This window comes from Neophocaena asiaeorientalis, unplaced genomic scaffold (assembly GCF_003031525.2).
Source record: "Neophocaena asiaeorientalis asiaeorientalis breed wild unplaced genomic scaffold, Neophocaena_asiaeorientalis_V1.1 scaffold388, whole genome shotgun sequence".
Lineage (NCBI taxonomy): Eukaryota > Metazoa > Chordata > Mammalia > Artiodactyla > Phocoenidae > Neophocaena > Neophocaena asiaeorientalis.
The window spans coordinates 4,833,259-4,846,945 of record NW_020172738.1 but is presented as its reverse complement, the minus strand read 5'-3'; the positions used below and the strand labels follow the sequence as shown (position 1 = coordinate 4,846,945).

The 13,687-nt window shown below is 44.1% G+C and overlaps 1 protein-coding gene and 1 pseudogene across 5 annotated transcripts in view; both read left to right on the top strand.

Moving 5' to 3' along the window:
- Positions 1-13,687, top strand: part of RHBDD1 (rhomboid domain containing 1) — a 115,126-nt gene that overhangs the window by 74,676 nt on the left and 26,763 nt on the right. The window lies entirely within an intron of this gene.
- Positions 5,936-6,372, top strand: LOC112396758 (60S ribosomal protein L35 pseudogene; annotated as a pseudogene). Its single transcript, XR_003002637.1, has one exon. The product of XR_003002637.1 is annotated as a 60S ribosomal protein L35 pseudogene (transcript).

Genomic DNA, 13,687 nt, shown 5'->3' with positions numbered 1-13,687 from the left:
GCAGTACCTCTTCCCTCGTGGTTACTGTGCTAGGAAGGTTCACATCCCCACACAGAACCCTACAAAATAAGCATTTGTAATTATAGCCATTGTTTTAGATTGGGAAATAGAAGCACAGAGAAATGAAATGGCTGGCCCGGGGTCACATTCTGAGTGGTAAACACCAGGCAAGAAGGCCAGACTTCTCTGTTCCTAGTCGGGGCCTCTTCAGAAAAAGCACTTCTAGGCTGTCGTGAATTGTCAGTTATGGAAGAGACCAGCATGATCCTGTCTGTAGCCTTCCACATAGTCAGCCCGCGTGGCCGAGCTGGAGTTATGTTTGTGTTTTGGGAGGTGGATTGGCCATTACGATCATCCTGAAATCAGAACACTGAAAACTCTTTGGTAGGTGTGGTCACTATAGAACAGTCTTAGCTACGTTTAAAAAGACAGTATTACTTGTAGAATGACAATGACATTTCTCTTACTGTTGTCCTCACATGATTGGCTAAGTTCTTTTGTTTGGTTGGGTTGTCTTTTTCTTTAAGCAAAAATTCCTGACATTAATTAAAAATTGTGAAATAAATAGTTTGTTTAGGGAAAGAATGCCCTTCTTACACAAGAAACTGGCATCTCAGGTACCTAATAGAACACACACCAAAAAAATGCTTCCTATAGACAATCATAAATAATCTGCTGGGCAGTGATTTGTTTCTACCAAAAATCATAGCGTATGAGTGTGAAAATACTGTTTTTACTCTGGACAATTAGTGACATTTGAATTAAGGATATTTGCGATGTTCATTTAAATAGGACTCAGTTTTTCTTCCGTGGCTTTCTTTTTAGAAAAGAAAAGATTCATAACAAAAAAGAATAAATGGGCTTGCACTAAGTGTGCTTCAAGACAGAATTTTATGTTGAGCCACCTATCAATGTTACACGTGAATCATTCACGTGAGAATTTTCACTGTCGTTTACTTAGCCTCTTGAATCTCACTCAGAGGTGCACGTGTTCATCCGTTTTGTTGTGTTGTTTTGCTAGTGAGAAAAATCAAGTCATGTGTTGGTTTCCATTTATTATAGAATCACAAATAGCTTTCAAAGTGGTCTAGTTTCATCACATGGCAGTTCTCCAAGGATTCAAAACTATTTATAATTCTGTTGAACTTCGTTATGGAGAGCCAGATGTGAGAGTCATGCATAATATATATTTATATATCTTCAAGCATCTCAATTAGGGACCAGCAATCTTCCTGTGTCACATCTGTGTTTTTTAAATCTACTTTTGTTGCAAGACAGGACCAAAATTGCACAGCGTTATTAAGATTACTATAAATATTAAGCTGATTAAAATTACATTGTAATCATCTGCTTTGGAAAACTCGCAAATGGCCTAATCATGCCCCAATAGGAAGTAGGTGAAATAAATCATGATCTAGAATAATACTTAGCCGCTAAAAATAGAAGCAGGTTCACAGTGAGTCAAATGAGCAGGATATAGCAGTAGTCTTAGTAGAAACTCATTTATTTTTGTAAGACCTAGTAAATGTACTATAAAAAAGATTGGAATAATATTTAGCAAAATGCCACTCATCCTTATTTCTCAGAAATAAGATTATGGTGACTTAACTTTCTTGTTTTGGCTTGACTCCATTTTCTAAAATGTCTGCAAAATCACGGAGAACCTTTATTAAGAAAAAATATGAAAACCTATGCATTGCTAAAAATATTTAATATTGACCTTCCTCTTCTTTTTTATTTTTATTTTTTATTTTTTATGCTGTATGTGGGCCTCTCACTGTTGTGGCCTCTCCCTTTGCGGAGCACAGGCTCCGGACGCGAAGGCTCAGCGGCCATGGCTCACGGGCCCAGCCGCTCCGCGGCACGTGGGATCTTCCCGGACCGGGGCACGAACCCGTGTCCCCTGCATCGGCAGGCGGACTCTCAACCACTGTGCCACCAGGGAAGCCCTGACCTTCCTCTTCTTTGATATTCTCCACAGTGCCATCCCATTAAAGGCATCAGGTCATTTTTTGTAGAGAAATGCAGAGAAAACTGCACCTCACCCCTTCACCTCCAGCTTCTGTGGGCTACTTATGGTCTGTCAGTGTGTTGAGGGAGATTGCGCAGAGCCGAGCATCCAGACTAGGACCTCGACGTCCTGTCTCCACTTTTCCTGTTTGCTCATTGCCTTCTTTCCCTTCTCATCTCTACTCCAACCTTCCAGGCTAAAGGTATCCATACACTTTGGGCAAGAAGACCAGTGGTTCCTATTACTGGTAGCTAGCTCTCCCCTGGCTGCTACAATGATTTCTTTCTTAAGGGTTCCAGAACACACTGGATCCTGTCTCAGTTTGAGGCTGCTTTAGTGCCATGGCACTAGGCATTTCCATTTGACTTTACAGTTTACAAAAGTTAAAGCAGCATACATTTTATCGAGTGCAGTCCTTTCAGACCTGTTCTGCTTCGTCTCACTGGAAGGTGTGAGGTGATTGACACTCAGAGGTTTGGGTCGCCAAGGAAAGGGGGAGTCTGGCATACTTTCTGGGGAGTCTGGCATTGCTTTCATTGTCACCAGAAAGCAATGGGAGTTGACTCTGGAATCATTGTGTTCAGGATTCCCTGCAAATCAACCAAAACAACCCAAAACCCAGTCGTTTTTAATTTTCAGCTCAGTGAGACTAAAGGGAAACAGTTTGCTTTTGGCTCGGGTGACGCTGAAATAAAATGCAGCTGAGCCCACCGAGGTTAAGGGAGAATAAAGTGTTTCGCATAGGTGTCTTCTAAAAGAAGAGACATCTGTATGGAACACCTGCTGTCTTCATTATAACTTTAAATAAGCTGCGTCTCTGGGGGTTAGAAGGGCCCTTCTTTTGGCACACTGTGCTGTGACAAAGATAAACTTTAAGCCCCGAGTAGTTTACCATTGTGTAGAGGATGCTTTTTGGCGAGACGCATGGGGGTGAGGAGGGAAATGAGCCCCTGGCTTAGATAACTCAGGGCCAGCGAGGCCCGTTTTGAGCAGAGCTTTTGACACTATGACACTTGTCAGGTTGTGACAGTGTTTCCTTACCCCTTGGCAGCCCTAATTATTTGCTAATTATTATCGTCTTAATGTTTTATACATCAGGGAAGCATAGAGACAGTGCTTCTTGCTAAGTGGGCATAGCTGTTTCCTGGACTTCTGGGTTTCTTTGTATGCTTTGAGGAAGGGATCTGAACAGTCACTGTGCAGGCCTGTGTTGATGGCTTGTGTCTCTTATGATTTTGCTTATTATCACAGGACCAGATGGTCTTGCACATAGGCACAAGGGTGGGTAGAGGGAAAGAGCACCAAGGAATGCCTTTCTCGGAGAGCCTTTCAAACCAGTTGGCATTTGGGCAGTTTCCAGTCCAACCAAGAATGATTTCCATAAGCGGTAGCCGTGAAAACAACCTTGTGGCCCCAGAAGATAATATTTAATCAGCGATGTGGTTCATCTTATTAGCCTGAGGGGGAAATAACTCACCACCAAATTCTACCATATAATAGATGGGATTGTTTGAAACCCATATCAGAACGTCTGCTGTTTTCTAACTGTGCAAACCTAATGCTTTGTCCCCCTAAAGCAGCAGCAGTTGTACAGCTGCTGTGTACCCTGTCTCTCTTAGACCTTGACACCAGACAAGGGGACATCTTCAGAGTTAATGAGCAATTAGGATGTTCTTTCCTGTCAACTAACTGGCAGAATAATGAGATCAAATGAGCCCTGTCCTTAAAAACACCAAGACTTGTGTTTTCTAAAAAGGGTGTCTTTCTCTGCTGTTTTAGTTACATGAATAGACAAACAACTATTTAACATGGAAATAAATTAAATAGCGCACCTACAGCAAACAGAAGAGAGAGGTATACAGACCGGATACTATTTATTCTAAACTCAGAATTCACAGGTTTTCCTCTTGAGTGACTGTAATGACGTCATAACATCTGCTATCACCTTAATTATCTTAAAGATTGGCAGGCAAATATTTAGGGAGTGAGCATCCTTTCTCATATGAATGAATGTATCATATCTAAGTTTGGGGCAATCGAGGTACTGATTCTAAATTTGAATTAGTGGGCTCCAGACCATGCGCCATCTAAGGATTTTGGTCTTTCCCTGAATGTGATGAGAAGTTAGTGAAGGGTGTGAACAAAGGGGCAAGGGAAGCAGAGAAAATGGGCAAAGGCCCTGAGATGAGAGGGTGGCCCATTGTAGGTACTGCGATAGTTGTGGCTGCAATATATTTTTCATTGTCGGACCAGAGTGGCAAGATGGGTGGGAATCAGGTTGTGAAAGGCCCGGAATGTTGTGTTTAAGGGTTTTGTACTTGACCCTGGAAACAGGGGAAACCATTGAGACTTTTAAGTAGGGAGGGCAATAAGATGAAATCTGGATTTTAAGCTCACTCTGCTATGTGTGGGGACTGGGTTGCAGGGAGAGAGATGGAATTTGAGTGAGTTCCAGCACACCAGGCACCATTATAAGTGACATGTATGCATGTTTAGTGTGTGTGCATGTGTATGCACTTGAGTGTGTGTGTGCGTGTGTGTTCACTCAATCCAACAACCACCAATGCAGTGTTACTGTTTACCCATTTCAGAGAAGAGACTAAACCGAAGGAAGGCAAACTGAGGTCCCATAGCTAATAAGTGACAGGGCTGAGATTTGAGCACAAGGAGTCTTGGTTCCAGAGTCTGTATACTTATTACCCATGACGTCATTTTGCCTTTCATATTGTATTGGTATGGTCATCATCATAGTAATTTAATTAATAATTGATATAATTAATAATCTAATTGCTACTAGTACTTTACTAGCTTAGTGAACTTTTTTCTGTATTCATACTCATTCCTGTTGGAATGAAATTAGAAGTTTTAGTGAGTTAGAGTTTTCTGTAAAATATTCATCAAAAAGTTTCAAATTAAGTTTTTCAAATAGAGGTTATTAATGTCTTCTTGGTCAACTTTAAATTTCCTATGGGAGTTTCTACTGCAGATTTCATGGTTGAGTGTTTTCGGGGCCTTCAGTGGAGACCTGTGAAAGTCTAGGGAACATGAAATCCCCAGCTGTTTTCTAGCCCACAGGTAACACTCAGCTAACTATAGATAGAATACTCCCAATTCAATGGAAAGTTAGAAAAGACCATATTAAATGAAGGAGAATGGACATTTATGAAAGCTACAGCTCACTGACATCAAGGAGAATTAAATTTATTCGAGCAGTGACCTCACTTGATTTCTGAAAAAAGAATAACCATTGATGTGCAATGTGTTTCAGTAAATGAATGGTGGGTGCATCCAAGGCTTGTAAGACAATGAAAGGCCAAGCATATAGTTAACTAGCATTTGTTAAGTAACTAGAGGAGGGGTTTCAGAGATTTTGGTAGTTCTCAATCCTGGCTTCCTGTTACAGTCACCTGAGGAGCTTTTAAAAATGATCAGTGCCGGGACTTCCCTGGTGGCGCCGTGGTTGAGAGTCCACCTGCTGATGCAGGGGACGCGGGTTCGTGCCGCGGTCCGGGAGAATCCCACATTTTCAGTAAATGAATGGTGGGTGCATCCAAGGCTTGTAAGACAATGAAAGGCCAAGCATATAGTTAACTAGCATTTGTTAAGTAACTAGAGGAGGGGTTTCAGAGATTTTGGTAGTTCTCAATCCTGGCTTCCTGTTACAGTCACCTGAGGAGCTTTTAAAAATGATCAGTGCCGGGACTTCCCTGGTGGCGCCGTGGTTGAGAGTCCACCTGCTGATGCAGGGGACGCGGGTTCGTGCCGCGGTCTGGGAGAATCCCACATTACGCGGAGCGGCTGGGCCCGTGAGCCATGGCCGCTGAGCCTGCGCGTCCGGAGCCTGTGCTCCGCAACGGGAGAGGCCACAACAGTGAGAGGCCCGCGTACCGCAAAAAAAAAAAAAAATTATCAGTGCCGCTTTTTCCCTTCGAGAAGGCGGCGGAGGCTGACTCTACAGTCATGGCCAAGATTAAGGCTCGAGACCTTCGCGGCAGGAAGAAGGAGCTGCTGAAACAGCTGGAGGACCTGAAAGTGGAGCTGTCCCAGCTACGCGTGGCTAAAGTACCAGGCGGCGTGGCTTCCAAACTCTCCAGGATCCGAGTTGTTTGCAAATCCATCAGCCGTGTACTCACCATCATTAACCAGACTCAGAAGGAGAACCTCAGGAAATTCTATAAGGGCAAGAAGTACAAGCCCCTGCATCTGTGGCCCAAGAAAACGCGTGCCACGCGCCGCCGGCTCAACAAACACGAAGAGAACCTGAAGACCAAGAGGCAGCAGCGGAATGAGCGGCTGTACCCGCTCCAGAAGTACGCGGTCAAGGCCTGAGCATCCAGGTGTCAATAAAACAAACAAACTGGCAAAAAAAAAAAAAAAAAAAATTGTCAGTGCCTTGGCCCCCAATAAATCAGAATATACAGCTGGTGGGGCAGGGGTGAGGGCAGGTGAACAAAGACGGCAGCGTGGGCCCAGGTACTGGGACTGCTTCATAAGTTCCCCTGGTGATTCTCGCAGGGCTTTAGGTCTTTAGGTGGGGAGTTCCTTGAGGGCCACGGAGAGAGGTTCCCATTTCTCTCTGCGTCGCTCTTAAGAAGCTCTAGCAGAAGACAATGGGTACTTTTTTTTTAATTGAAGGTACAGATAGTACCATCCATTTTAGTAGTTACCTAGATTTCTAAATTCTTTCTATGTAATTTTTAGAATATTTGGAAAACCCATATTGTGCCACGTATGAGCAAGGTAGCCATCTCTCTTCCCCCCAGATGAAGATAAACAAAACCCAGATTCTCTGCCTTCAGGGAACTTAGTCAAGTGGAAGAGAGAGTGAGGAAAGGTGGAGGGAGGGAACTAGGAAGGCATCAACAAAAATAGCTATTATCTGGGTGAAACTGTTGCTAATCAAAGAGAAGGGTGACTGATGGTTGGGAATATTTAGGAATGGGACGGATGGATGGAAAGAAGGAAGGAAAAGCTGTGGATGGTTTCCTAATATGTTTCGATGACAAGAAAAGAAACCATTAAGACCGACTTATTTCACATACGAATTCTTATTGGAAATCATGCTATTAAGAAATCGTAAAATAGCATGTTTTTTTGTTTGTTTGTTTTTTGTCTATTCTGTTCTCTAGGCTTGTCTTCACCGATGAGGAATGTTAACATAAACATAAAGCAGTGAGTTTTTTTGTTTTTTTGCGGTACGCTGGCCTCTCACTGTTGCGGCCTCTCCCGTTGCGGAGCACAGGCTCCGGACGCGCAGGCTCAGCGGCCATGGCTTACGGGCCCAGCCGCTCCGCGGCATGTGGGATCTTCCCGGACCAGGGCAGGAACCCGTGTCCCCTGCATCGGCAGGCGGACTCTTAACCACTGCGCCACCAGGGAAGCCCAAGCAGTGAGTTTTAATGATTATTGCTCATAGCGTGCTTTCTTTTTTAATTATTTTGCCTTTTAACATGTTTCTTATTACAGAGGAATGGGATTCTTTTTCAGGCCTTCTAGTGGTTAGGAAGTTTGCAATTCACGAAAGCACCAATTACAGACGATTATAACCTGACAGCACAACTGCCATTTGAGGAGAGCTCAGTTGACACTTTCAGCAACTGTGCAAAAAAACCTTAGCCTAAGAGCCCTGTGGCGGCGGTTTGGCCTTATAAGAATTACACAGAGTTCTTGTTAATATAGTTATTCTTAGATTATAACTCTGTAAGAGCCTTAGAAACGGCCTGGTCCTAACCACCTTGGCACACTGCACCCTAGAAAGAGAGGGTGTTGGCTAGAGCCGCACGGCTTAACCGTCCCTTAGCTAGTGCTGGAGCCTGCATCATCGCACTCCCCGTCCGGAGCTGTTTTCACCACATCCCCCAAGTCCACTTTTAAGCATAACATGCAGTCAGAACAACGAACGGGGTTATTCGCAGAGTAATGATGCTCCATATCCCCCACTACCTGTCAGCAAGATCCTTTGGTACCTGCATTTGCTTCGAGAACTGTCTAGTGAGCAACTAGAGTAGAGGGGGGAAGCTCTACCCTTTAAAGTAAGCTTTAAGGGGTTCCAGGGAGCAGCTGGGAGCAGCTTGCTGTCTAACATGACATCGGGAACTCGAGCAGATTTACCAGCGTCTTGCATTTAACCGAGCTTTCTTGTGAGTGGATCCAGAACATCCTACAACTAGGTTTTCTTTTTATGCACTGATTATTTGACGCTGTGGAGTTTTGGCCAGATTGATCTTTAAGGCATCACATAATTTTTAAGACAAAATTAGGAGTCATCAACTTACATTTTATTAGTCTAGTTTTATAACATTGGTACAGAAATGGGTTTTTAATTGAAGTCAAGTTTAGCATCGACATCTTGCTGCATGCAGAAGCATTAGCTTTTTGCATTGGGAGGGACCCTGGGAGATGCTTCTCATTCATGCCCCAGATGCTCCCTGCAGCCTCCATGAGTCGGGCCATCTTCACACTGTCAGAAATGTGTGTCTCTGGAAGACAAAGCATAAAACGAGAATAATTCTCTCTTTTGTGGACCGTTGCCAAGTTGGCACTTAACGGGATTAAAAAATTGATTAACCGGCCTTAATTTAAAATTGTCTTACGGTAGTTATTTTATGGTAGTTATCAGGTAAAGTTTACCTAGCCAGCCGGAACAAGCTTTGCCTATCAAGAATTTGATGACTGTGTTTTTAAATATATGTAAAGGTGGGGGGAAGGAAAAAAAGTAGGAAGAGCTTAGAGTCTGTTTCCCCCGCAGTCTGTGATGAAGCCCTTTGCAGCCTGGCTTTCACGCCTTGACACAGTGTGGGCTTCGCAGCCATTCAGGCCCCAGTTGGAATCCCAGCTGTCTTTCCTTCACCAGTGAACAAGGTAATTAGGGGATTTATGGGGATTCTGTGGCTGGGGAGTTAAACCCTCCTCTTGGGGCTGTGGTGACGGCCGGTTGAGACAGGGGATGAGGGCACCCTTCCCAGAGAAGGCCCTCGATAGATCCTCTTCATTTCCCTTCCTCCTCTTTCACATGTGCTCTCTCCACTCACCTTAGGTCACTTACTAAAATTTTTCTTTTGGCATTTATTTCCATGTCTCAGAGATTCCTCCAAAAAGATAATAATGGTAACGAATGCTTGAGCACTAATATTTAGCAAGCCTCTTTTAGGTACCAGGCACAGCGAGTGCCTTTCATGCATTTTTTTAAATTTACTTTTTACAAGGACTCATGAGGCAGGGCACAATTGAAGCTTAAAAATTAAATGTAACAGGCCTGGATTCATACCTCGACTCTATCTGACTCCAAAGCACTGCGTCCTGCTCCAAGGATCTCGTTCTTGGAGCTCGAAATTCTGTTTCTGCTGCCATCCCAGGTGATGATTATGAAAACAGTAACAGCCAGCACGTAGCTTGTGCTGGGCACCGCTCTAAGCCCTTTATATATGTTGACATGTAAGGCTCACCACAGCCCTCTACAAGTTCTTTTGCTGTCCCCATTTTTCAGATGAGCAAACCAAGGCACAGAGAGGCTTAGTAACTTGTCCACTTACCCAAGGTCACACAGAGTTAAAACTGGGTCTCAAACTCTAGTTTTTAATCCCCCAGCTGTCCTTCCCGTTTCACTTAAGCAGTTCTCAAAACTTGTTTTACACTAGATCTCAGACTAATCAAAGATGAGACAGGAACTCTCTCTTGCTCAACTTAACCATCCCTGCTACTCTACTTTTCCAATATCTTGCAGAATTTTTTCCTTATTCTTGCTACAGTCCTTGTAAAGTAGTGATACATTGAATATTTCGTCCAAACGCTAAACCAAGAATAATGCCTAAGCAAGGAAGAACAAATTCATTAACTAGGAATCCATTTACAGTCAATCCCCAGGGCTCATTGTGCAGTCAGTGCTTCTGCATCATTTAGAGTTGCTAATAAATGAAGGTCTTTGCATCTTTCCAAGTGTCTTCATATTTACCAGTCTCGTATTTTACCATAGGAAGCGGCTTCAACAAGCATATTCATGTGTTGACAGTTCTAATTAATACAAGTAATTAGTCCTGACAGTAGAACTGTGAAAAGAAGACCCATTCATAAATTTGCTAATTATGTCACTCTGCTCAGAATTTAATCGCAGTCTAGTCTTTAATCATTTCTGTATATGGGCAAAAGGCCAGCTCACTAAATTCTTCAGACTTTCACATTTACTTCTGATAAAGGAATTTTATCAAAGTTAATTTATCTTTGGAACTTAATATTCCAGTGTGCAGGAATTGGTGAAGAACAGAGCTCCTTCTGGAGAGAAATAAACAGGAGAATGGGAAAAACCAGGCAAGGAAGGAAGGAGGTAGGAAGAAGTCATCGAGGGCATCCATATGCTTTCTTACATATCTAAGTCTACAAGGTTTTGTGCACTCATATATTGATGTTTTTCTAAAAACTAAGGTAGTTTTATTTAGGCTGTTGGTATATTTGTGGTACAGAAAATTTGAAGACAGTTTGTTACTTGGATCCCAAGTTGAGCCCTCCTCTCTCTGATGTAAATAGTGTACATTTGCAGGCATGTTTGTTCTGGAGCAGGGTTTTTCAACCTGAGCACCATTGACATTTGGGGCTGAATAATTCCTTGTTGGGGTGGAGCTGTCCTGTGCATTGCGGGATGTTGAATAGCGTCCGGCCTCTACCCACCAGATGCTCGTGCACCCTTCCTCCCAGTTGTGACGGCCAAAAGTATCTACAGACATTGCCAGTTCTCCCTTAGGGGGCAAAATCTGTTGAGAACCACCACACCAGAGGGTAAGTTTAGATGATAAAGAATCAGGTAAACTTGTGTATAGGACACTTACATAGAATCAGTTATAGCAAAATCAATAAAATCAAGCACATCACTTGGAAGTGATTTAGTGGCAGGAAATCCAGATTTGGAATGATATTCCTTGAATTTCAGTACCTCCTTCTTACCTTTCCAATGTAAAGGTCCCTCTGGTTCTCTTTGATAGCAAGTAGGGTGGCACTTGGTACCCTGGTAGTAGAGTGGTTGTATCTAAAACTCCTTTGCTTCTTGTGTTAAATACACTGGGCTCTTAGCTTTCATGGACTTAGTATGTAGTGTTTCGACCACTTTTAGGTGACCTTAAAGTTCTGGGTACTCAGCTGCAGGTGTTCTTTGTTCCCCTTTCCAGTCCATTAATTCCTTCCCTTCTTGTCTTACTTGCCTCCATCCAGTGCTTAGATTTCCAGTCCTTTGTTTCAGTTACTCTCTTACAGATACCTTCCGTGCCCTTGTTGCTCAGTCCTTCGTCCACCTATATGGAAAAATTCCACAGACTTAGATGAGCCCAGCCACTAGGCTTCTCGGACCCTGCACCTGGCAGCTGAGCCCAATTGGAGACTGTGCCCCAACAGAGTAAACTGAGTCTATTATAAATGATATCAACATCTCACCTGTCCTCGACTTCCCCCCAAAAATAGAATCCACCTGTAGGTAATGCCCTCAGCGTCCCACGATGAAAACTACAAACTTACCTGTATCCACCCCCATACTGAACTTGTCCCTCCTAATAGCTGGGCAGGGAAGTCTCTTTCCTCTTACCGCAAGCTAATCCTTTCCCTGTCCTAACTTCTCAGGAAAAGCTCTTGTTACTGATTATCCCCCTTTCCCTCTGTCTTCAGCTTCTGAGTGTTTACCAGATCCTTCCTGTCAATATTGAAACCTACTCGAGTCTCTTTCCACCCTCATCCCCAAAGAGAGAGAGACCAACAGCACAACTGCCTTTCATTCACCACCTTTCCTTTCCACTTACGGTCTGGAGAGTCTCCACTTCTTCAGTCGTGCTGCTGCCCCCCTTTACGCTCATGAAACCGTTCTAGCCAAGTTCCCCAGTGGCCTCAATGTTGCTAAGGCCCGGAGACACTTCTCTTCCCCAGGTTTACTTAACATGACTATCCACTCCTTGAAACCCTCCTTTTTTCTACCCTCCTGGCTTTCCCACTACTGCTCTGACCTCTTTCCTTGGTCTCCTTTGCAGGCTCACCCGCCTCTACTCTACCTTGGAATATCAGTTTTCCTAATGACTTCATTCTTGGACCTCTTTTCTTAAGGCTTTAGTTACGATTTATACTTCAAATTTATCTTCCCAGCCCAGATCTCTTTCTGAAATTATATCAATATATAAATGAACTCAAGGACATCTCAAATGCAGCATGTACTTACCTTTTCCACCTCCCCAACTTGTTCCTCGTCAGGTGTTACCTCCTGGGTGTTGTCAGTAACCAGGTGATCTTGATGCTAAGTCAAAACATGTCTCAAATCCACATCCGCTAGTCTGGGCCACTGTTATGACTGGACGGTGGGAGGTGAGGACAGAGAGGTTTAAGAGCCAGATCACACAGGGCCTTTTAGGCCGGCAGAAGGACTTTGGTTTTTCTCTAAGTGAGATGGGAGCCTTTAGAGGGTTTTGAGCACAGAGTATCATAATTTAACTTAATTTCTTAAAGGCTCACTGGGGCTACTGTGTTGAGAATAGTCTGTGGGGCAGCATAGTGGGGTGAATGCTGACCTCCAAAAGAGCTGTGCCCCCAGAGCCTTAGAATGCAACTGTATTTGGAGTAAGAGTCTTTGCAGATGTAATGAAAATGACACTGGCAAGGTGAGATCATCCTGACGAGGGTAGGCCCTAAACCCAATGACAGGTGTGCTGATGAGAGAGGGCAAAGGGGAAGATGGACACAGAGGGATAGGCCATGTGAAGACAGAGGCGGAGGGTAGCAGCAGGAGGACCAGTTAGGAGCCTGTTGCAGTACCCCAGGCAAGGGAGGACCACAGCTCCCACCCGGACGGCAGCCGTGGAGGAGGTGCATGGCGGTTAGCTTCTGGGTACATTTCAGAGGTAGAGCAGAAGGATTCTTTGACAGAATGGTGGGGATTGTGAGAGAAAGAGAAGTGAAGGGGGAGTAAAGTTTTGGGCTGAGGGCACTGGAAAGTTGGAGTTTCCATTAACCTGAACATGCAGGTAGAGCAGGTTTGCAGGGAAAAAACTGGAGTTCAGTCTTGGACCTGGAGAGAGTGACAAGTTTATGAGAGTTCCATGTGGGGATGGAGTAGGTAGTTCTGTATGAGAGCAGATGACAGGTATGGTCTGGAAATAAAAATCTGGTAGTCATCGGCATGCTATAAATGGTATTTAAATTCATGAAAGTGGGTGGAATCGCCAAGGGAGTGAGTAAAGGTGGAGAAGAGGGTCAAAGCCTGAGCACTGGGGTCTTCCAACATAGAGAGGTCAGAGAGAAAAAGAGGTACCAGCAAAGGAGAGGGAGAAGGAGGAACCAGTGAAGCAGAGTGGAAAACCGGAGAAAAAGAGAGCAGGTGGTCCTAGAAGACAAGAATCTTTTTCTAGGAGGAAAGAGTGTCCATCTGTGCCCAGTGCCCCAGTGGACCCAGGCAGATGAGGACTTGAGAAATGATCCGTGGATTTAGCAACACGGAGGTCAGCAGTAGCCTTGCCAGGAGCTGTTTCAGGAAGTGAACAGTTGATGGCGCAATATAGACCCTACTTTTGTCCTTTGTTCCACCAGAGTTAAAACAGAGGCCCTGAGCTTCTAAAGGCTTTGAGCTTCTTAATCCCCACCCCCACCCCTGTGAAAGAATAAAAAGAAGGATTCTGGGCTTCCCTGGTGGCGCAGTGGTTGAGAGTCCGCCTGCCA